Genomic DNA, 25,519 nt, shown 5'->3' with positions numbered 1-25,519 from the left:
GAAGGAAGGAAGGAAGGAAGGAAGGAAGGAAGGGAGGGAGGGAGGGAGGGAGGGAGGGAGGGAGGAAGGAAGGAAGGAAGGAAGGAAGGAAGGAAGGAAGAAAGAAAGAAAGAAAGAAAGAAAGAAAGAAAGAAAGAAAGAAAGAAATGGTGCCAGGCTGAGGAACCTGGATGCCTGACTCCCCAGCCACAGTGCAGTACCTGTGACAGAGAGGTCCAGACTCTCTTTTGGAAGCTGCTCTCATTCACTGCCCATCTGCTCCTTCTGCCCCTGCCCATGCTCTCCACGATGATCTTCACATGGAGGACAGTGTTATCTTCTATCCCTACTTTACTAACCTGACCTGGGTTTCTTAAGAGGGATTACCATCGAGACACTGAAATTTCATTTACAACATATATGGAATTAAATAAAGTAAAATACTGGTTCTCCAGCCTTATTGCTCCCAAACTCTCTTAGAAATCAGGGTACACACCTTTTGTCAGAGAATTACATATCATCTTCAAAAAATACACAATTTCTAAAAACAAAAACAAAACAAAACTGAAATGTTACTACTCCCCAAACTACACTGATATCTGGATTATTATAATGGCTTCCTAACTCCTACAAGGCTCCAACTTATTCTTCAATTATAATCCATTTTCTATATTACATTATTTGTCACCTTCACTGAAGAGAAAATACAGAACAATATTTAAAGTATTTTCACATGTCTCCCTGTCATTCCAAATTTAAACTCTTCAAGATAACATTCAAGATTCTCCACGATCTGGGGCCTGGCTGGCTCAGTCAGTAGAGCCATGCAACTCGATCTCAGGATCATTACTTCAAGCCCCACACTGGGTGTAGAGATTACTTAAAAATAAAATATTAGGGGTGCCTGGATGGCTCAGTCAGTTAAGAGTCTGACTCTTGATTTCTGCTCAGGTCATGATCTCACGGTTCATGAGATCGGCCATTTCAGGCTCTGAGTGGAGCCTGCTTGAGAGTCCCTCTCTCCTCTCTCTCTGCCCCTTCCCTGCTCGCACACACACTCTCTCTCAAAATAAATAAACATTTAAAAAAAATAATCCTCCAGGATCTGGTCTTACACAGCTTCTACAGCCTACTATATCTCCCATGGATCTCTTTCATTAACTCACTGATTCAATTAACATGGCCTAATTTCCATCCCAATTTCTATCCCACACAAGCCAACATCTTTTCTGCCTCTGAGCCTTTGCTCATGCTATTCCTAGTCACTTCCCACCCCTCAAAGCTCCTCCTTCATTCTGAAGGAAGCACTGTATAGAGGAAAGAGAACTGACCTAGGAATCAAAATAGCTGGATTCCAGACATGGTTCTAACAAAACCATGTGTGCCTTTGGGCAAGTTCTTGTCTCTCTGGGCTCAGTTTCCCCATTTATAACCAAGAAGCTTGAACTAGATCATCTTAAGAGTCCTTCCAGCTTTAAATAACAAAAACAACAACAAACCAACCAAACTCAATCTCGCCTTGAAAGCCTACAAGTCCTCCACAAATTTCTCTAAGGACTTCAGTCCACACTATTCTCTCCCTTCTCTGAACTCCTGTGTGGAATCCAAAATAAATCAAATTGTGCATTTGTTCAACTCAGATATTCTGAGCATTTTTTTGGCCAGATATTATGGTAAAGCCTTGGTAATAAATATAAAAGCAAGTAAGACCCAGACTTGTATGTATCACCTGCATATCCTTTTCCCCTCTACTATTTTTATCCAAGTGAAGTCATGTTAAACATGAACATCAAATGAAAATGACACCACTTACTCATTTAACAAATATTTAAAGAAAACTTTCCACATACTGTTCTAAAAAGTAAGGATACCAGTAAACAGATGGACCAACTCCCTAATCCCACAAAGTTTATTTATTTGTGAAAGCAAACAGGAAAAACACACAAATACATAATATAATTTTAGAAAGAAAAACAAAGGAAGGATTAAAGATTCACTAAGAGAAGTTTGCATAGGATGGTCAGGGACAGCCTCCTCGAGGAGATGCATTTGAGCTGACACCTAAATGAGGGAGGGTACAAACTAGCAATATTCAAGAAGAATATCCCAGGTACAAGGCAAAGGCTCTGAGACAGAAGAGATGGGGAGGACGGTGGACAGCAGGTGGGAAGACTAGAGGCTAGAGCACTTAAGGACTTGGGCAGTAAATCTGAACTATAAATATGAGGGCTAAAGTAGGGGACACACATAATACTTTGGTTGCTATGTGGAGAAGAGACTATAAAGGGACAGCAGAAGAGCTGGGACCAGTTAGAGGCTATACAGAACCAGTTACAGGCTTGGCATTCAGTGTGTAACTGTCTAGGTTCACATCCTGGCTCTTCATCTTTTGAGCTGTGTGATCTCAAGAAAGTTCATTTCTCTGTATGCTCACTTATGGATAGGTCATGTAAATTTCAAAACAAAAATCAATGTAATGTACTATGCTTTTTCCTAAAGAAAAAAAATCTTTAAGAAATGATGTGGATTATAAAATATTCTCAGTACCATTCCATCATCCAACCATCAGGCCCATCTGAGCAGACACAGTCACAATGGCCAAAGCAGTCACACTACCTGCCATGCCATTTTCCCTTCTGACTTTGTGTATACATTTTCTGACCCTCTTTCCTGGAAGTTTGTCTGGGTGTAAAAGCCTCTCATACTGGCAACATGTCACACTCAGCACCCCTGCCCCTGATCCCCATAGCCCTAAAAATTTCTAGACACCAAAGCCAGAATATTTCTTAAAAAAAAAACAAAACAGCATCACAGCCTAGGTAAAAAAGAGGGAAAGAATGGAAACAACCCAAATACATATCCAGGGAATCATCTAGGAGTGTCCTTCCCGTCAGTGTACAGAAGTCACAGTGCTTTCACCTAGTTACTATGAGGGTTCATAAAATAACCTCAAGTAGTAAACGTTTTCAATGGAATGGAGGTCTAAGTCAATGAGGGAAAAAAAGAGTTATAACTTTTTCATTTCTTTACTCTATTTCCACAGAACTACATGCCCTTCTGGTTTTCTTCCCTGTCCCATCCACCCATTTCCCTACACCCACAGCCCTAGTAACCTGCCAGGGCCAGCTCTTCTTTTTTTGAAGATTTTATTTTTAAGTAATCTCTGCATCCAACATGGGGCTCAAACTCACAACCCCAAGATTAAGAGTCGCATGTTCCACCAACTAAGCCAGCCAGGCACCTCTTGATGTGGTTTCAACCAAGTCTGAGCCTTATACCCTGAGATCTACCCCTGGCCTCCCAGGGACCAATAACAGTGACAAATACATGGGAACTAAGTAGGCAACTTGTATGTGGGCAGGGCTAGGCACATGATACAGCTCTCAAATTGGCTTTCTTGCTTTTATCTAAATCAGTAATAAACAAAAACTGATAAATGTTATTTTACCAATACCTTTCAGCAAAGCTATTTCAAACTAATTCTAACCACTAAGCTACTCATGGGGATTTTTTAAATGGTCCATCTGAAATAAGACACAAAGTGGCCTCTGCCCATCTCCCATGACTCTACTATATCACTTGCTATATAAACGTTTTGGTCCTAAATACTATTCTAATTTAAGACAGTGACCTGTCAAAACACAGATATGGAAAAAAATAGCAAAACAAAACCCTTGGAACTGATTTTTTTATTAATTTGACATTAAGGACTCAAATGAACACTTTGACCTTAAATCCCATTTTTCCATGCTTTCCCTAACCCTATAGAACACTAAATATTCATCTGTAAGCTGGCTTTTCTTCATCTCTAGTACAGATTCTACTGTCCATTGAAAAACAAAAGCTTTGGCTTCCCTCCCATACTAGTAAAACATTTTAAGAGAATTTCCATTCCCCTTGGGTCCCAGTGTGAGAATCACTCTGGTCTGTGTAGAAGCCCTTTGGATCCAAGCACCTAGAATCTATCCTTGGCAAAACAGACCTTCAGGAAAACCCTCTCCAGGTAGTTCTCACTACCAACCACTGGGTATTTTCTACTGCAGTGGATATTATGCTAAGTGAAGTTCCTGGTAACAGAAAATGTAATCTAACACAACTGGTAGCAAAAATAATTAACCGGGCCCTGTTCACTCACTAGAAAATATACCCCACATGCTCAGCCTCCTTGTCAAGGGTCATCACAGCACCTAGAAGAGAGGGCAGAATGATATAAGCATGGCCACTTCCCAACAGCAGCATTCAAATCAAGAGATATCCAACACCCATATCCAAAAATAATTTCTAACTTTTTAGCTTTACCCATTCACTGATTCATCAAACACCTAATATGATGTTCACTAAAAAAAAAAAAAAAAAAGTAGTAAGAGAACAAACAGATGCTTAAAAAGGACTAACCCAGTGCTTTTTCCACAGCAGATATTCAATAAATGGTGAACACAAGTAAGGGTGTATGAATGACAATAATACAGACCAGTGTCTGATAAAACATCCCAACACAAGGATACCTTGGTTAGAGGCACTTGCCACTCCACTCCAACTAGCCTTCAAGATAAAAAGAATAGGGAGAAGGGTAGGGGGAAAATCCACAAATACCTAGATTCAAACTTGTTCTTAGTTAAATTAACATCCAAGATCCCAATTTCACACCAAAGAAAGACAAAAAGCCACTAACATTTATACTTGTCTACTCAAAGTAGTTTCCAGAGCACTGACAATCAGGGTTCCCAACATATTCTAATCACTATGACCTTTATCACAAAATGTCCATTAAAAAGAGTTTTATTTCTTATGCTATTAACAAAGTGTTAAGTAGATTCTTTCTATCATATTTGCTTGGGTATCCTAAGTTCTGGTTTAAACAAATGACTCCCACACTTCTAGAAGGGACTCAGTTGGGATAGTCTGTTACTTTTAGTGTAATCTTATAAAGGCTGGATTCTTTTTAAGCTCTTAAAGGGGACTTAGGCAAAATTCTTTTGATATTTTTTTAGAAGATCATCTTCAGTATTTACATATGTTACACAATTATTCATGCCGATAGGAAGAAAAAGCACATTTTATTTCCAAAAGGCTCCCTTCACTGAAACCTGTAATTGCTTACATATCTGATATTGACTTCCTGCATAAAACAAAAAACAAAGCAACAAGTATAATCATGGGTCTAAAAAGAGAGTTGTATAAAGAAAAATACAGAGTGCTCAGCTTGTTTAGCCAGACAAAGAGAAAGAAAGGATGAGTCCAGAGAGGCAATCTGCACATTTGGTAGCTGCCACTGGGGCCCAGGAAAGACAACTCGTTCCCTCTGTGAACATTTGTGTGTTGAAGAAGGATGGGAAAACCGTGAAAGCAAGAAACATGAAAAGAAAACTCAGGCTAATAACAAGGAGATAATCTGTGATTATCAGTCTGGAAAGCTCAGAAAATGTTTCTTAGAGAGGTTGTGAAATCTCTTGAGAGACAGCAAATCTCTTGAGAGAGATTAAGTATATTTGGAGGCAGAGTGAGTTAAAATAGTCAAATGGTTGTACTATACAGGAGATTATATCTGAGAACCAAAAGGATACCCCAGTCCTATTTTTCTAAAGCTTTCAGCTACCTTAGAAAATCTAAATCACTCCTTTAATAAATGATAAAAATAACAAATGCTTACCAAATATAAAAACATTAACAACTGTGTGAGTAAGCAATGAACCAAAAATGCAACCAAACATCTCTGACATTTAACTAAGAGCACTGTCCAACGTAACTCCTCATCAGGGAAATACAAATCAAAACCACACTGAGATACCACCTCACGCCAGTCAGAGTAGCTAAAATGAACAAATCAGGAGACTACAGACGCTGGAGAGGATGTGGAGAAATGGGAACCCTCTTGCACTGTTGGTGGGAATGCAAACTGGTGCAGCCACTCTGGAAAACAGTGTGCAGGTTCCTCAAAAAATTGGAAATAGATCTACCCTATGACCCAGCAATAGCACTGCTAGGAATTTACCCAAGGGATACAGGAGTGCTGATGCATAGGGGCACTTGTACCCCAATGTTTATAGCAGTACTTTCAGCAATAGCCAAATTATGGAAAGAGCCTAAATGTCCATCAACTGATGAATGGATAAAGACGTTGTGGTGTATATATACAATGGAATACTACTTGGCAATAAGAAGGAATGAAATATGGCCTTTTGTAGCAATGTAGATGGAACTGGAGAGTGTTATGCTAAGTGAAATAAGTCATACAGAGAAAGACAGATACCATGTTTTCACTCTTATGTGGATCCTGAGAAACTTAACAGAAGAAGACCATGGGGGAGGGGAAGGGGAAAAAAAAAAGTTAGGGAGGGAAGCAAACCACAAGAGACTCTTAAAAACTGAGACTAAACTGAGGGGTGGGAGGGAGGGGAAAGTGGGTGATGGGCATTGAGGAGGGCACCTGTTGGGATGAGCACTGGGTGTTGTATGGAAACCAATTTGACATTAAATTTCATATAAAAAAAAAGACCTTTATAGTGGAAAAAAATAATAAAATAAATAAATAAATAAGAGCATTGCCAAAGTCACTATTTGAAACCTCAATTCTCAAAACTTAAGAGCATTCTCACAGAAACTCCTACCAAAAGATCACCAACAATGAGGCTTGCCATTCTCTAGAGGAAATTCCAGCTGATTTTCCTTTCTGATCTATAACTACAGGCTACAGATGAAACAAAATGGCTTTCAGGTGACACAAGATAACAAACTACAAGAAGGAACCAAGGGACTAATCAGGGCATGAACTCTGTCTGATGCTAAAGCATTACCCTCACCTAGAAGAACCAGAAAAACTGAGCTAAGAAATCCCTCTGATATCAAACTCCAGACACTTCTAAACAAAAGTGGCAAAGCTGGAACTTGAACCCATATCTTTCGAGTCTAAATCCCCTATGCTGAGAAGTCACATTCCTCTGAGATCCAAAACCCAAACTGAGTCGTCCTGATATGATCAGAGCCGCTCGTGAGAATTTTACCTATCAAAGCCCTATCAATGGGGTAAGCAAGCTCTCCAGTTAGAGGCTCTTTAAGGTAAAAATGGGTATAGAGAACTGAGATCCTATGTTGGGTTTACATTTTTTATTTTACACAAAACTATGGTTGACTCTAACATTAATTAAAATAAAAATCCTTGGGGCGCCTGAGTGGCTCAGTCAGTTAAGCATCCAACTCTTGATTTTGGCTCAGGTCATGATCTCACAGTCCTTAGATTGAGCCCCATGTCTGGCTCTGCACTGACTGTGGAGCCTGCTTAAGATTCTCTCTCTCCCTCTCCCTCTGTCCCTCCCCTGCTTGCACATGCACAAGCTCTTGCTCTCAAAAATAAATATATAAACAAACAAACAAATAATAAAAATTCTCTAGCTGACCAACTTGATTTTCTGCCTTTTTTGGGCACAACTCCCCCACTACCTGGTATCCCTTGCCTAAAAACCAATTCTTTAGAGTACTGACAAGTTCAGAGAAAAAGGCCTAGATGTCGCACAAGGAAGAACCAGTTGCACTAGACTGTATTCAAAGTGGGAGACAATTCTAATAAAATGGCTCCACCCACTGCTGCCCTTCCTGAGCCCATTATCTGCAGAGAATCAAAGGGTCTAGCTATAAACTTGGGTATTCAAAGGCCCCCTAAGCTCTCTAGGTGTATATATGAACACAACTTACTGGTAAGAAATGTAGAGGGGTAGGAAGAGCTCTGCACATCTCTAAATCCTGGCTTTCCTATCCCTTTGAAATTCCCACACAGTAACTTTGCAAAGGTATGCTATTGTTCCTCCATGACAAAAAAGTGAAATAAAGTGCATTTTCTCTTAACTGGTTTTATTAAGAAACGGAATCTCAATTCATTTTTACCTTGGCAATACCAAATTTTAAAATTCAGCATTTTTAGGAAACAAGGAAATGTTGGGGGGAAAGGACACCTCAACTTAAATGAGATCTTTAGAGCAGAAGCCCTGGTTTGGGAGCTCAACTTTCCTACTTAGTAAAGGCTCTTAAACAAATTACAACATTGATCTCTGTCCTAGGGTAATTATAAAAACAAACAAACAAACAAAACAAAACAAAACAAAAAACTTTCACCAAAGCATTGCAACACATGTGGGAAATACAAAGGACAAACCATGTTGCCCCACATACACATTCCAGTTCAATGTTTGCCCAGTCAGATCCAGCTCTTTTCTAGATCCCCAGCAGCCCTGTGGTCAGTGCAACAAAGTCTTACCCAGTGAACCAAGCTACTGGAGAGGCCAGGAATTTAAACATCCAGGTATATTTCCTACATTCACATTTTTTTTTAACCTCCTTTATTAAGAACTACATCTTGCACCTTACCTGTGATGAGCAAGTTACAAATCCTGTACCCTGATGTCACATTAATCTTCAAAAATGGCTTTGCCCATCACTCCTTTTCTCAAAAATCTTTAAAGCCAGACCATGCATATAGGATAAAGTTGCAACTCCTGAGCCAGAATTCAAGCTGACCAGTCTGCTTCAACTGAACTTCCCACTGCCCATTGTGGAAGGCAGCTGTGGAGGCACAAACTTTAGAGGTAGACAACCAGGAGTTAGAATTCCAGCTCTACCACTCACTACCTGTGTGATCTTCAGCAAGTTACTTATATTTCAGCTCTTCTCTTTGTAAAACAAGAATTCCCTCTCTTTAAGACAAGAGTAACAACACCTACTTCGTATCACTAGAAGATGAAAGAGAGAGTGTGGCATGTGGCACCGAGTAAGATGCTCAGTAAGCATCACATTTCTCCCCAGCTCCAATCCAAATGATCTACTGTCTCTCTTCTTGGAAACTCTCCCTAGCAACTCTCCACCAGGTTTAGAGCCATGCTTTGCTTCAAGGCCTAATTGAAATCCCTTCTCTTCCTTAAAGGCACTCTGGTTCATAATCATATTCTCCTCTGAGCTTCTATAATTAATTCTTATATTCTAAGCCAATGGATCTAAAATTTTTATTCTTCTCTTATGTGTCACTCCTCTTTCCCCAATGAATCCACAAACCCAAGAGCAAAGTTTTTACTAATTATCAGCCAGTCACTAAGTGTTCCATAAAAAATACTTTGAAGATAACACCACTTCCCATATGCACTTGAACAAATCACCCCCATATCTTAGGGAGTTTTTCCAAGGGTAATAGTTACCGGATAAATGAAAAGGACGCTTGTATCTACGTAGTCACAGTGGAACTCTCAGACAAGCCAGCAGAGTCCAGGAAGCCTTTACTTCACTCCATGCATTCAACAGGCTCTTCTTAAGCTCCTTCTTTGTGCGGTCCTTAATTCAGCACGGGAGACAGACTATGAGCAATTTGGTTTCTACCTTTGATCAGCTTTCTGAAATCTAGACTATTTCAGGTTCTTTAGAAACCCGTCTCTGAAAAATCTCATCAGTGAAGGGATTCACCTTCTGAAAATACTACTTGGGGGAAAAAAGTAACACAGTCACTTGAGTTTTAATCTTGTGGCCCTATCCCAAGATGGCCAGTTGAAGTGTGTGCATATAAAAGATAACTCAAAACTGTCCTGGAGCTGAGATAATGACCTCTTTCCCATTCCCAAGACCCTGCTGCCCAAACAAGAGAAACACCTGCATGGGATAAAACCAAGAGCTAGACTAAGGCAGCATTAAAACAAATTCTCTCAGTTAGTGAAGTTGTTTTATTCATGTCCAAGTAACTGTAAACTACATTCGTATAAAGATCCCAGGAAAATGCAATAATCCTTAGAAACACTTGAAAATGTTCAGTCTCTTAAATTCTAGGATAAGGTAGCACAAACATTGGCTAGTCTTGAGTCACTTAAAAAATACATCTTTAATACTTAGTGCATTTCAGGTGAAGGACAAAAAAGGAAAGCTAATCATTCACCAATACTTGCAGTTTAATTTGTTAAAGTCATAGAGTACAAAGTTAATTTTCCTTTGTTTGAGTTCCGTGTGTGTGTGTGTGTGTGTGTGTGTGTGTGTGTGTGTGTGTGTGTGCGCACGCGCGCGCGTCCCTCAAGGAGCCTGCATACAACCACCACAGCTGCAGGTTAGGGCTCAACAGCCACAGCAGAGCAGCTTGGCGAGTCCAGGGGACCAACCGGCGGCTGCACGCGAAACCCACTCACAGGCCCGCTGGGACTGCCCGCAGTCTCCTCTGCGCACCGCAGCTCTGCACTTCCCCAGATCCCTGGTCTCCCTGCTCCCCACCCCCAACTGCGTGGCCCCAGCCCGCCGGAAAGGCTGCCCCGACCCACCGCCCAGAGGGCAGTCCCCACCAGCCCCGCCGAGCTGCCCCCCTCCGCCCTGCTCTTCTGCGCCTGCAGAGGCCCCCGAGTGTGGGCGCCCGGCGCGAATACTCACAGAGCTGAAACTTGGCCGGGGCTAGGAGCGGTGAATAGCGGGAAAAGGGCTAGGGCTGCAGCGGCGGGCAGGGCGCGGCAGAGCGGAACCGGCGCCCCTCCTGCCCGCCAGCCGCGGGAGCCAGGGCACGGGCACCCCACCCCCTCCCGAGGGAAGACGGGCTGGGAAAGCCAGGGCGGCGGCCGGACGCTCTTACCTCTTGAGTTCTCCAGCCAGGCTGGGCGCTCGCACTGATGGGGGCTTGTCTGGAGCCGCGCAGCCCGGAGGAGGAGCCGCTCCGGGAGAGAGGGCGGTGGTCGGGCAGGCATCCGCGCCCGGGGCTGCGGCCGGGCTAGGGGGAGAGAGATGGGAGGGAGCACAGATTTGAGTGAGGGGGGCGTGGAGGAGGTGTGCCTCCACCCGAGACAGAGAGGGTGGGCTGCTGAGCCCGGTGGCGGGGTGTGCTCCAAGGCACTGGAGGGAACAAGAAAACCCGCGCTGAGAGTGTGGAGCTTGGGGGGGGGGGGGGGGGGGGGGGGGGGGTTGGGAAAATGGAGGGGGGGGGCAGGATGAAGAGTTGGCCCACAAACCGGACGGCCCTCACCTCGGCACCATCCGAACAAGAATTGTCTGGGTCTGGAGCAAAACACAAGGGGATCTGAAACTTTATGTCATTTTCTCATACACACGTGACCCCCCTGCAGTCCAGATGGTTTCAATCACTGGAGGAAAAAAGCGGCTCTGCTGGTATGCATGAAAAGCCGGAGCTGGGAGAGTCTGGGAAAAGCTGCCTGTACAGCTTGTCTGCCTTCAAACAAACCGATGAGCTCTTTCCGTTCTTCCAGCCCTTGGCCTGGGGCAGCCCTGCAAAACCCAAAAAGACATTACAAGAAGCTACGTTTGGTACTGCCAACAGTGGCAGAGGAACTCTGAAAGCAGTAGGGTTCCAAGGAGTTTGATCTGAACCAAAAGTTCCAAGGGCATTCTGAGATTTTGTTTTAAATACTCCATGTGGCTTGCAAAACCCAAAACTAGAATAGGGTGTCATTAAATAAGCAATGGAATACTAGCAGTGAGAATCTGTGATTTATTAGTGGAATTCTGAAAGACATTGTTAACTCAGTGTGACAATCCACTTGGAAAAGAATCGTGCAAACCACTTAAAATCCAAACCCACACATACTTGGTGGGATGTTAGGAACCCATGTTACCCAATTTCTCATCCCATAAATCACTATAAATAGACTTTGATATTGGAATGCACAAATCTGACTTTCACAAACCTAGTTATAGCTTGAAGGAGCAAATGTATATGAATGAAGATAAACAGGCTATAAAGGCCAAGACATGTTTCAAAGCCCAGGCCAATTCAATTGTCACATGTCTGAAAGAGGGATTTATTCAGCTCAGAAATAATGGTGGGGTGGGGGTGGGGGCAGGGAGGCACCTGGGTGGCTCAGTAGGTTGAGCATTAGACTCTTGATTTCAGCTCAGGTCATGATCTCAAAGATGTGAGGATCAAGCCCAGAGTCTGGCTCTGCGCTGAGCATTAAGCCTGGTTAGAATTCTCCCTCTCCTTCTGCCCTTCCCCTACTCGCTCACATTCTCTCTTGCTCAAAAATAATAATAATGGGGACTTTAAGATACATCCTAAAAACAATTTAACTTGTTCATGATCAAACAGAAATAGTGGCAAGAATCAAACCGATAAAGTCTATTATTCCTTTGCCCAAAAAGGATATTAATATAAATCACTGGCACGAACTCTTTATCTTGTGCCAGAGGATACATTTGGCCTTTCTAGCAGAAGGCCTTATACACAGAGTAACACAGTTGTCTGTGTGTGAAAAATATATCAGCTCTTGGTAAAGTGAATTGATTCTACATTAAGAAAACCCAAGGTTTCCATTGTTGAGGCACACTGGAAAATACAGATGACAACCTGAAACTAGGCAAATCAAAACAAGTTTTACTCCAAATTCAAAATCTAGCAATGAGTTTCTCCTCTAGTTTAGTGAAGTACTTGAACCCTTCAGGAGACCAAGGCCATATATGGATGGACTTAGCCTTCTCCAATCTTCAGTCTCAAATTAGGGTGGTTCTACACTCCAAAAGCAACAAGAGAATTCATGTAGAAGAATCCTTAGGGGACACAAGCCACAGAATGCAATAACACTCCAGGCAAATGCCACCTGCAGCTCCTTATGCTGTATAAGGAGGTTCTTAAGTTTCTCACTTGCAAGACTATTAAAACTTCTACTTATTAAAGTCCTTTCTTATGAATGACAACTGTAAAGAAAGCCATCCCAAAAGAAAGCATCAAGATTTTCTTTATTCAGACCCAGGACAGTAACTGTTTTCATCTCCAAGAGCTGCCGCTGCTGCCTCCTATGTGTACTAAAGCAATGTAAGAGGGCAATAATGAGATACAAATAGTTCTTTTTTTTTTTTTTTTTTGCCAATGCTATTGCAAATTATGCATTGAGCTTTTCTAATTCTTAAGAAAAACCTTAATTAGATCTGCTCTTTCAGAAAGAAAATTAACATCCCTTAAGTTTTTTAAATACAGCCTAAATATAGTCTTGAGTCTAAACTCCACTGATGTCAGTCTCAGTCAGTTAACACTGGCCAAAATTTTATTAGAGACACTGACAACTGAAATGTTTCTAATACTAATTTAAAAGGTGCTAATTAAGTAATTTACATTAATCTAATGTCCACATCACACGACAAAACTAAGGGAGATGTAAGCTCGAGGACTGGGACCAAGTCTATCTTTGCTAATAATTACATTGTTATGTGCCTAGCACAGTACCCAGCATGAAATATGTGCACAATAAGTACATGGTGTTTGAGTAAATGAAAAATGAATAAAACCACTCCCCATAAGGTGACAATCCTGTAGAGGCATGTGACTTGTAAACAACTGAATGAAATCACAGCTTTAGGAAGGATACTAGCAACAGAAAAGAGGAAGAGGTAATTAGCATTAGCTGGCTTTGGGCTTTATTCACAAATAAGAAGAGTTTACAAAGGAATTTGGTATATTTGGTGCCTAATTTAGGGATCTCACAGATACACTTTCTCAAGTCCCCATTATTCAGTCCCCTCAACACAGAGCCAAGACAAGATTTGAGCATAAACATCCTGGCTCTAATTTGGATAGTATGAATACTGTTCCTTTCATCCTCTCAAATACATCGCCTCCACCCCCAAGCCATTTCCTCTGTACTGTCTTCTGTCAGTCTAATGAAAGTTTCCTAATCTTTAGAAGCAGTAGCTTTGCTTCTCTTTGTGTGGAGAAATACAATACACTCTGATTACATGCTTATATTCCATACAGATGCCTGGCAACACATCTTATAGCTAAGAGTCTGTTTAATATTTTAACTTTGAGAGACTTATGATTCAACTATTTTGTTATATACCAAAATAGCACTTGACATCACAGAGATGGGCTTTACTTCCTTTTGCTATTTTAAATCCTGCACTTAAACATGGTGAGTGGCTTGGGTTTTCTGGTTCATAGATTTTGCTTTGGAGTGTTTTTTTTTTCTTCGAGGGACAAAGGGATTAAGATTTTTGAGGAAGTCTTCCAGGTTTGCAGGTCTAGTACTCATGAAGCAGTTACTTCCTCCTACATACTCTGCTTACAATATTATATGTGGTATTAATTAAAGGGGGAATTGGGGTCTTATTATGCTTCATGATCCAAATAACCAGGTTTCTCTAAGGCAGGCAACTGGGCAAGAAGGTTGGCCCAGATGACCTACCTTTAGGTTTTCTAGGGCATGCTTTTCTACATATCATTTCCTTCTTTAAATTTTTAATAAAAATTTTATGTTTTGTTTTAAATAACTAAACTTAAATGGTAAATATTGAAATCACTCTAAATAATTACTAATTATTAAAAATTAGGGGCGCCTGGGTGGCGCAGTCGGTTAAGCGTCCGACTTCAGCCAGGTCACGATCTCACGGTCCGTGAGTTCGAGCCCCGCGTCAGGCTCTGGGCTGATGGCTCGGAGCCTGGAGCCTGTTTCCGATTCTGTGTCTCCCTCTCTCTCTGCCCCTCCCCCGTTCATGCTCTGTCTCTCTCTGTCCCAAAAATAAATAAAAAATGTAAAAAAAAAAAAAAAATTAGTAATAATTTTTAATCACTCTAAATAATTACTAATTATTAATCCATAACCTCAACAAGTACTATTTAATCCAATTCTTTTTCCATTCCCCCTACATTTGAGTAGAACCTCATTTCTAAAGCACCCAATATTCACCCTTGAACTTTTTCCATAAGCTTTAAGACTTAGGGCCAGTTTCAATATAAAACAACTCTGATCTGTAATCTCCAGAAGCCCAGCATGCCTCAGGAGTAGCTATCAAGGTCATCCCTCTGGCTTTTTACTTTCCTCTTTTCCAAGACCCTCAAAAGGCGAACGGGACTTATATTCACACAGTTGAAATGTCAGTAGTAAGAATCCTTATGACGAATTTTTGCAATCAGTAAAGCATAATAGCATGTACTACAACACTAGTTCCTAAAGCTGAGAGCCCTTCAGAATCATCTAAGAAGCTTGTCAGAAATACAGTTTCTGGCTATAGTCCCAGACCTACAGAATTAGAATCTCCAAGGTTAAGAAACACTACACTAAATTAATTGTAAGATCTTTGTCTGTTCTACATAGGCCAATTTTCCCTTAGAGGAAAGCCCCTCTATCACCACACACTCACACAGGCTTCCCAAAAGAAATCAAGCAAGACGTTATATGAATTGAAACATAATATAGCTCTTTTCTTCCCAATAAGCAACTTCCTTAGTCACAATTGCCTTTACAGCCTACCTATGAAAGAAAAAAAAATCCTTAAACTGATGTTTAAAAAAAGTATATTCCTACTAAACAAAGTTTAACAAGATTTCAAAACAGATCATTGAGGACTCAGCATGTTTTGTTAAACAAACAATAGCACGAATAGGTCACTGAAACTATTGATTATATTTCTATCTTTGGTAATCAAGTAAGATAATCCGTAACTGACCTAATGTATATTCTGTTAAAAGCTACTTAGTTTTTAAAATTGTAGAGGATAAGTGGGGCACCGGGGTGATGGCAGCGGGGAGGCCTCAATTGTTTAAGTATCCGACTTAGGCTCAGATCATGATCTCACGGTTCATGGGTTCGAGCCCCGCGTCAGGCTCTGCGCTGACAGCTCAGAGCCTGGAGACTGTTTCAGATTCTGTGTCTCCCTCTCTCTCTGCCCCTCCTCCACTTGTGCGTGCTCTCTCTCTCTCTCTCTCTCTCTCAAAAAAATAAACAAACATTAAAAAATTTTTTTTAATTGTAGGGTATAAGAAACACAGAACCCAAAATTGTGTGTAAACATTTTTTCATTGTGACTTTAAAATATATATATATATATATATATATATATATATATTTTTTTATGTATGTATATGTATACGTATATGTAAGATATATACCTGGTTGAAAACTTAAAAAACAGTATAAAAGGATATTTGGAGAAAGAGAAGTCTTCCTTCCTACTCCTGTTCTCCAGCTTCCCTCTCTTCAGGCAATCACTGTAGTTTCTTGTATATGTTTCCAGAGATATTCAAAGGGAACAAAAAATTATTTATTGTGTATAACGCATTTTTGGGAGAAGAAGTCCAAAGCCTATAACGGATTATCAAAGAGGTTCAAGATCTCAAAAAAGATAGGAATCCCCATTCTAGAGCAAAGCTAAGGGTTCACGCTCTATTTCAGTCCACTGGAAGGATTAGCAGAATTGCAACCTTCATTTTACTTATGAGCGTTACTACGCACAACTCCAGACTACAAAATAGCTTCAGCGACCAATGTTGGTTAACATGCAGATGTGGTTATAAAATGCCACATCTGTTTGTAAATAACTTCCTCATTTTTATGTTTTTCTTAAGCCCTCCAATAAATAGTTCCTTCTGTTACTGTGTTAATAGACTGACAGTGAAAATCTGTACAAAAACTTCTGGCATATACATACCCTCACAACCTGAAATTTTTCTTTTGTAATAAGAGAAAGATTCTATTTATATCTACACAGAATTTAAGGGGGAAAATTGACTTAGTATACTCTTGGTAGATATAATTAACATAAGTTACAAGGTTATTAATAAAGATCTTAAGAACCTTATGTTTTAAGATATACATTATTTTTGTCAAGATGGTAAATCTCATTTGGATTTAAGTGATTATTACTTTCATAAGTGTTATAATTGGGATTTTAACATAAAGCTACAAATAAGCTATTAGTTTGTTAAAGTACTTAAGGGCTAACTGAACATTTTCCCTTATCCCCTTTTTCAGAACAGAATCTGTTTCCTTGCCTGAATACCATGTAGTACTTTTCACTCTCCCCTTCCTAAGTGTATGAGAGATATAGTACATAAAATCAAGTTTCTTTTCCTATAATCAGCTTACAAAAAGGTTTAGTCTGACCTAGGTCCATTTATTTTTTGCTCTGTAATGCTATTTGGGGTTTTATTCCAAATACCAGGCTATTTACTCTTTACTTAAAGAAAGTGTTAGGACTGTTTGACTGATGAGGCTGGGCAGGCTAGACCTGGGAGAGAATAAAGAATAAGATGAGATACTGGATGCTCTTTAGATGGACAGGAAACAAGAAAAAGCTCAGAAAAGCTCACGAAGACTGAAAGGTCTCCTCACTCGTATGTCTTGCTGAATGGTCCTTTTTATTCTCTCAGGGGCTTAAAGATAATTTTTAATTGGAAGAAATTAAAGTCTAAAAATTTACTGATTTGAAACACTAGTTATCAATTTTTGTTCCAATGGTATCAGTTTTAGATCTAATCAAAATATCCCTAGATTGAAGAATGATTTATCTCTGTCACTAAGCTCACTAAACTTTGCCCCAAAAGCATCCCCGAAATAAGAATTGTGAGAATGTGATCTCTTCTAGTAATTTTCCATATTACTTGCAAAAAAAAAAAAAAATGAACCTACAGCAAATGAGAAAAAAAATAGCTATAGCTATTTACTTCTTTATTCACTCAACAAACATTTATTAAACACCTGCAAAAAACTGTCTTTGACATCAATGGAGCATAAAAGAGATAAGTCATATAAGAAAATCTAAAATCTAGTGAGGAAGGTACATATTAACAATATATCAGAATAAAATATGTGGTATAAAAGAGATAAAGAGGAGAAAAAAGAGGAATTTGCAGTAGTAGACTTTCCTCCCAAAAACCGATGGAAAGAGGGTCGGAACTGAATCTTAAGTAATTGTTACAATTTCTTTTCAATAAATAGAAAAGAGGAGGAGATAATTCAAAACCACAGGAATTGCCTGAGCTGTGAACTACTAACTTTAAGAACAATGACTGCTCTTTATTTGACTAAAGTAACAGAGGCTAAAAAGGCAGATTAGTGGAAAACAGTTTGGTGGTTCCTCAACAAGTTAAACATAGAATAACCATATGACCCCACAATTTCAGTCCTAGGTATAAACTGCAAGGAATGAAAACAGGTGTTCAAATTAATTGTGCATGAATTTTCATAGCACTATTCACAATAACCAAAAGGTAGAAACAACCCAAGTGTCCATCAACAGATGAATTGATAAACAAAATGTGGTATATTCATATACTGAAATATTACTTGGCCACAAAAAGGAATGAGGTGCTGAAACATCCTAGAATGTGGATGAACTTGGATAACATTATGTAAGTGAAAGAAGCCAGACACAAAAGGCCACATATTGTATTATTCCATTTATATGTACTATCCAAAACAGGTAAATCCAAGAGACAAAAAGAAGATTAGTGGTTGGCAGGGGCTGGAGGGAGGGAGAAATAAGTATGGGGTCTCCATTAGGAGTGATGAAAATGTTTTGGAACTAAACAGAAGTGATTGTTGGACAGCATCGTGAATGCAATTAATGCCATTGAATTCTGCATTTCAAATGGTTAATTTTTATGAAGTTGTATGAAGTCCAACTTAACCTTAAAAAAAAAAAATAGGGAGATATGGGTCTGTGGTAGATACAACAAATGTTTACTAATATCCTGCCCAGTCCCCAGAAGTCTATATGTTCCATTCACCCTACAATTAGGTAGGGCCATATGACTTTCTAGCCAACAGGTTGTGAGCAGAAATGACTCATATCACCTCCAGGCCAAAATTTCTAAGAATGAGTGAGAGGGGAACCTGGCTGGCTCAGTTAGTAGAGCATGCAACTCTTGATCTTGGGGTCATAAATTCAAGCCCCATGTTGGATGTTGAGCCTACCTAAAAGAAAAGAAAAGAAAAGAAAAGAAAAGAAAAGAAAAGAAAAGAAAAGAAAAGAAAAGAAAAGAAAAGGAATGAGTAAGAGATGTGCATGCCTCTCTTCTCTAACCACACAGATCCAAAGCCATGTGAGACAATGGGGCAGAATGGGTCACTGAATAAAGTAGTACCTCCCTATTGACCCATGCTGGACATGTTATATGAGTAAGAAATAGACTTTTTTTGAGAGACAGAGGCAGAGACAGAGAGAGACAGTGAGTGACAACAGGGGAGGGGCACAGGGAGACAGAATCCCAAGCAGGCTCCATGCTCAGCATGGATCTCACAACTGCAAGATCATGACCTGAGCCAAAATCAAGAGTCAAATGCTTAACTGACTGAGCCACCCAGGTGCCCAAGAAATAGACTTTTATTGTCTTAAGCCACTGAAATTTCAGGGGTTGCTATTGCAGCATAGGCTAAACCTACTCTGACTGACACAGGGTCAGATCTAGGAAGGCTAAAAAAGCAGTACTAAGAAATTTGAATTTTATTCTGAAGGGCATGAAGAAACAATGCTTTTGAGGAAAAGAGTAACATGATGTGCATTTCAGGAATATAATTATGGATGCAATGTGCTGAGTAAATTAGAAACAAAGATAGTCTTCAACCTTGGTGCACATCAGAAATCACCTGAGAACTGTAGTCCTCTTCCAATTCCTTTATATTTCTTTACAGAATAAAATATGTGTCCTCAGGGGGAAGAATCATCTGAGAAGTTTATAAAAATGCAATGCTGTAGTCCAGGATATGTCTAGAGATTCTGATGCAGAATCTCTAGAGGTAGGGTCTAGGCAGTTATAATTGAAAAAAAACTCTATGGGAGATTCTAGACTACAGGTTAGAGTCAAGGAAAAGATGTCTAGCTCAGAGATGACCAAAATTACATGCTTAGTGGATTCAAACAGTATAATAGAATAACTATTTTCTTAACAAATGGAATAAGTGCTTAGAGAGCTTCTGTTAAAATAGCTGTGAAAAAGTTACTCACATTACCATTTGTATAGTCATAGTTATGACTTTGAAAATTTAAACATCAGTAAGATGGGGGTGACAGTTTGTATGTGTCTACCCTATTGTTAAGTGTAATCTACCCCAACATCTCTGTTAGCTTGAGAAACATGGCTGATACACTCAAGTCAGAGGACAGAGCTGCCCTCAGTCTCCTGGAAGGCCAACCTCTTCCCAGCACTCACATCTATCTTATTTCCTCCTTTCTTTCCTCTTTTCTTTTCTTGCAGAATAACTAGCATTCCATTCGGTCTTTAATTCCTTCCTCCCAAGTATCTAAGTCATCAGCCAACCTTCAAGTCATCAAGACTTAAAGAGCCAAGATTTAAGGGCTCAAGAAGTCTGGGTTACAGATGCATTGGAAGCTGTCACTCTAACCTCTGTGTGTGTGTGTGTGTGTGTGTGTGTGTGTGTGTGTGTGTGTGATTTTTACTACCAATTGTAATTTTTTAAGAGTCTCAGCTTTCCAGCATACAGATCTAATACCATGAGGAAATTGATCCTTTACCAACCAAAATTCAGTTTGTGTTATAAAAACAAATCTTCAGAGCATCTCAGGAAAAAGTGATCTCTGATAAGGAGCATTGAAGTTGACTGACAAAAAGTACCTTTATGATTTCTGAAAACCTACTGAAAGATGCAAAAGAAACTGACAGGCTTCACTACTCACTACTAACTGCCTCACCGTACTGAATACTGCTCAACAATCCTTTTTTCATTATTCCTAGTGATTAAGATTCTTTTCTTGCTTTTCACAACAACGGTCCCAAGTTTGTATATTTTCAAAACTTCTAACCAATTACTGTTAGCAGGCAACCTTGCCCTCATCGCTGAAAAAGCAGAGGTGTATTTTCCTTGACATTCCTCTACTATGTCAAAATGCATCTGCTTGCCTCCCTATCTCTTATCTCAGAAGCATGCCTATTCCTTTTGAAGAATAACTCTACTATGTTGGATCTTTTGTTTCCTGCATCTCATGTCTTCCTCTTTCTTTTTCGATCCCTGTTGTAGTTTCTGAGAAAGGGTACATAGGAGGTAAAAAAAAAAAAATTGATACTTTACAAGGCTGAAAATGATTTCAAACTATTCTCCCACTGGACTGACAGTTTAGGCTGGTAAAGAATTCTAAATAAAAAATATTTTTTATTCAGATTTTAGAAGTTATTGTTCTACTGGTCATATGCTTTCTAGTATTGCAGCTGGGAAATATAATGCATTTTTTGTGTCTGCTAGCTTGGAGGATCTTTCCTATCTGAAATCTGAAATTTCATGATGATGTGCCTGCATATGGGTACTTTTTCAAACATTGTTCTAAGGCACATTAAAAGTGGGCCCTTTTAATCTGGAGGCTCATATTCCTTGATTTAGTTCCAATAAATGTTTTGTTTTGTTTTTCATAGATTTCCTCCCCTAATTTTCTCTAATTTCTCTTTCTAGAACTCCTATTTATATGTTGGACCTCCTAGATTGATCCTTTATTTGTCCATCTCATTGTCTTTTTCTTCTACCTTATGGGAAATTTTATACATTTTTCCTTCTAACTCTTCTATCAAACTCTACATATTGGCTTCATTATGCTCAGTCTCATAAATAACTTGTCATTTCCTGAAAATGTCAAGAAGGTTAACACTTTTGATAGGCCCAAATCAAAGGTCACCTTTTCAGTAAAGCCTGCTCCTAGGCGGAATGAATTACTCCCTCTCTTTGCACCCAACGCACAGCCCATAGCCCAGAACATCTGTTCACAAGTATTGTTCACCATGACACCCAATCTGTTGATTCTGCTAGAATGTGTACCCCTTGAAGGTGTATCCATCTTCAATATCTAGTAAATGACAGCTACCCAATAAATGGCTGTTGCATTACAGTAATTTCAAAAGAATATATAGTATAAATATTAGATTATGTGATCATTAGCTAACCAAAGAATGTAAACAGAAACCCAACCCTCTAGAAAAAATTATATAAGCTTAAAAATGCACCTGTGAATATTTTTAATCTTAAAAGGTTATTATTTTTTAACCAAACATTCCCAATCTTATCCAAAGGCACATTCTTCATAGTCACTCACACATATGCAAATTCAGAATTTAAAAAGCTAATTCACTTTTAAATCATCTGCTTACCCAACCAGGCACCTGAGGAGTTTCCTTAGATTACAGTATATATTTGTTGTTGCTGTTGTTTGGAATAACCAAAAATACAGCAAAAAAGGCAAAAAGAGATTTCTTTAGAATGCATCACCCATATAAAAATGTTAGTAACGGGTAGCCAACCCTCCAGTAATCTTTCCAGAAACATTAGGTGATTAAAGAGTAAGGAACAGAAAGACACTCCTGAACACTAACTACAGCATGGCTACTGAAGGCATTACAAGGCTCAATAAAGAATGTTCATTCGTATACAGGGATTTAAGCGCTGTAAGGGATTTTTGTTTACTTTAGTTTTGGTTTGATTTTCTTTTTTAAACCATGCCCTAATGCCAAATGTTACTTTTTTTCTCTCTCTCTTTCCTGTTGAACTGATGCTATGTTAAGATATAAGCACAAACATCTCATAAGTGTTTTAAATCCATCCAATTGTTCAAGAAGGCATACGTGCCGGGCCAATGAAGCCAAAACATTAGAGCTAGGAATTTTGATGAAGATAATAATTGCTTACAGACCAGCTTGTTTTAACTTGCTGAACAAAGAACACAATTTTATACCACATTTTCATCACAGGCTTCTTCTCTGCATAATCACTACTATAATGAACACTTTTAAAAGGGAGATTATCTACAGGTTAAAGAGTAAGGAAGTTATCAATTAGATTCCATCATCTTCAAAATTTCACTTACTCAAACTTTATATTAATTAAAAAAATTTTTTTTTGCTGGCCTAAGCACTGTTTTGAATCTTTACAAACCATTTGTTTAGTGTACACAGCATAAATCTGAAAACAAAGACACTCGGTAAATTTCTAGTGCTGCCCTGGATGGCTCTATAACCATGGGTATGTTAATAACTTCTTTGTATCTTCATTTATTTCTAGGACATCCCTAGCAATATAGTTTCATCTTTCTCATATATGAAAGCTGCATTCAGGCTCTGTGCCTATGTCAGGAGTTCCTCTCCCACTCCTTCTCCCACTAAGTTACTTTCATCACTTGTAGGCCCCTGCAATAATTCAATATTCAACCAAAATTTATTAAGGACCTACTCCATGACAGACAGTGCAGTGAGGGGGAGGATGAGCTCGGTCTCTGAGAGGACCATGATACTAGTTCCCTGACTAACAGAGAGGATTGTCTCAGTCATTCTGCTTGTTTCACCCTGACTCTGGATCTCCTATTCTTTACTTCCCCTGGAATATATAGCTGGAAGTCCTAAAAATTAAGGTGGTGTAGATTCACAGGATTGGGCTGAGGCTGTCAGTCAGTACTCAGATTGTTGCTGGGCCAGGTAGTCTGGGAACCAACACGGTTTCAAGACAGATAAGAAGTCATGGAATGGACCAATGTCCCCAATTCACAAGACCAAGATAACTCTTTGTGCATGATAACAATGGTGACCCTATCTTTTCTAAATCATTTTGCCCTTACAATTCCAGCCTCCAAGACAGAACGCTCTAGACTCTAGACTATGTTGACTCTTGATTCCCTTATTGCAGGGAGCCATTCATCTCAGCACATAGGCCTTCAGTATCAGTTGTGGAAAAGCAGGGTCATGTCTTCCAACTATGTCTGAAACCTTGTAAATTACAGAGAAAAGGAGGGTGGGAAATGTGAGATCTATGCTGTCCAGAGTATTAATGGGACAAATTCTAATGGCAACCTTAAATTTGAGACCCTAAACTTTGGACATATGCTTATCATTCCCCACCTACCCATCTCACTGGTGTTTGTATGCCAATCTCCTGTACTTTTGTCTCTGATCTGTTGCTTGCCCTGATCCTTGCCATTCAGTAGTCATCTTGTTCCAATTCATGGCCTTCTTCTGACCTTGGATCATGGATACGCTCTGAATCTGAACCACTTACCTGGCTCCAGTTCCCCAGCCTAGGCCTGATCATAAACTATTCTCTTGCCACCTTCCCATGCCATTCATTTCAGGGTCATCACAGCTTCTTATCCTTCTTCATCTACTGCTGCCTACCCTGGTGCTGGCTAGAGTTTTAGAATCCTTTTTAGTTCATTCTGGTAGGACAAAGAAAGTAAGTAATAATATATTTAACAACAGTGTGCAGAGAGGACCTAAATTTGCCAACATTTAACTGTAGTAGGTACTGAAGTTACTGTATTTTTCCTGTATCTCAAATTTCTCATCTTTATATTAATACACTGGCTGTCACATTCCCTCAAAGATACATTTATACTTAATTAAAATAGCATGCATTCTGGGGTCACAATAAAGCTATAATATGCTCTTATATTCCTAACTATATAATGAATATTAAAAACATTTAGAAACAAATTGACTCCCTAAAAGGAATAAAAATTTTGAGTAATTTTTATTTTTTAAACATACTATTATCTTACTTCAGAAAATATTTCTGAAATGTTACATGAAAAGAAAAAGAAAAATATTATAAGTCAATTAAGCAGAGCATACTCTTCAGAAAAACTCAATAGTGGGTTCTGTTTCTTAGTGCAGGATTTTGCAAATGCTAACACTTATCCCATGATTAATAAGTTTTATATATTCAGATATAATTGCATTGAGTTTTCTGAAAAGGAGACTTCGATTAACAATCATATGGGAAAAGGAATATTCTAATTACATTTTATTGGGTTAATTCACTTTAAGGCTTTGACTTCTCTGCTAGTAAATTACTAAAACAGAGGCATTTTTTTTAGAATTTAAAGACACAGGAATTTTCATTGTGCTAACATAAAGAGGAGACCCAAAAGTGTTACATAAACTTTATAAAGTTTAAAAGAGTTAAAGGAGATTCCTCATCTCAATTCCTAGGAGATGCTGTATCTGGAAGGGTAAACAGAAGCAAATAGTTTTCTGAAATTGTGCCAAGGCTACATGTCAACTGCCTGGCAGGAAATGCTTTTGGAGGGCCTAGATAAACAGACCATCATCTTTTTTTTGAAAAATCTTCTCCTTTGGATTCTTACAAAGCAAATGTACTCAGTTTAAACTAGCATCATAAACACAGTAAGCAGAAAAGGATTATAAAATCATGGTACCTATAGGGTTTATGTCACTTAAGTGATCTGTCCTTCACTTTTAACACACAAGAACCTCAACTGTTCAGCGAGCATAGACTCAATACACGCATATTGAAATCTGTGGTAAATTAAACCTCATCTTTCCATTAATTTTCATTGCAATTTTGGTGAAGCTTTATCTTATGAGAAAGTTTCATTTAGCAGTAGCTCTTAATATTTTAGCATTATACAATGATATTTTCTTACATTTATGTAGCAATGTGTCTTTCCAAGTATTTCACATCCATGATTTTAATTTTTGTTTTAACATCTCATTTTATAAGTGCTAGCACTGAGACTAAGCTAGGACTTATAAAATGACATGTCAGCACAAAAATTAAGTCAAAGAATAAGATAGTCAGAGGACCACACCTAAAACCAATTAGTCTGAAACATTCTCTAGTCCATTTCCTTCTGTCCCTCTGTCCATGTTATGCATCAGATAATGGACCCTCAAATCTGGCTATCACATTTATTAAATAATCCTTTGACCTCACTTGACTTTTACTTTCTTAAAATCCAAAAAGGAAGATGAGGATCTAGCTGTTGACTCAGAATGCCTACTATCAGCCAGAGAAATCTTCTGCCCTGTGTCAAGCCTAGCGAGCTTTTTGCACCTCCTCTCTCCACAAGGCTGCATGTTCTA

General features: G+C 39.2%; 1 protein-coding gene across 8 annotated transcripts in view; it reads right to left on the bottom strand.

Annotated features, from left to right (window-relative positions):
- Positions 1-25,519, bottom strand: part of DENND2B (DENN domain containing 2B) — a 178,302-nt gene that overhangs the window by 145,794 nt on the left and 6,989 nt on the right. For 5 of the 8 annotated variants that reach the window (XM_049650549.1, XM_049650532.1, XM_049650492.1 and 2 more), the window contains exons 3-5: positions 10,946-11,205; positions 10,559-10,693; positions 9,159-9,291 (exon numbers count right to left, since the gene is read on the bottom strand). The gene's annotated coding sequence lies outside the window, so the exon portion shown is untranslated. Of the gene's footprint in view, positions 1-4,114; positions 4,167-9,158; positions 9,292-10,362; positions 10,485-10,558; positions 10,694-10,945; positions 11,206-25,519 lie in introns of those variants that run through there. The other 3 variants (XM_049650517.1, XM_049650522.1, XM_049650509.1) reach the window with 3 other exon arrangements.

The sequence above is a fragment of the Panthera uncia genome, chromosome D1 (assembly GCF_023721935.1).
Source record: "Panthera uncia isolate 11264 chromosome D1, Puncia_PCG_1.0, whole genome shotgun sequence".
In the NCBI taxonomy this organism is placed as follows: Eukaryota; Metazoa; Chordata; class Mammalia; order Carnivora; family Felidae; genus Panthera; species Panthera uncia.
This window is presented reverse-complemented; position numbering and strand designations above follow the sequence as displayed.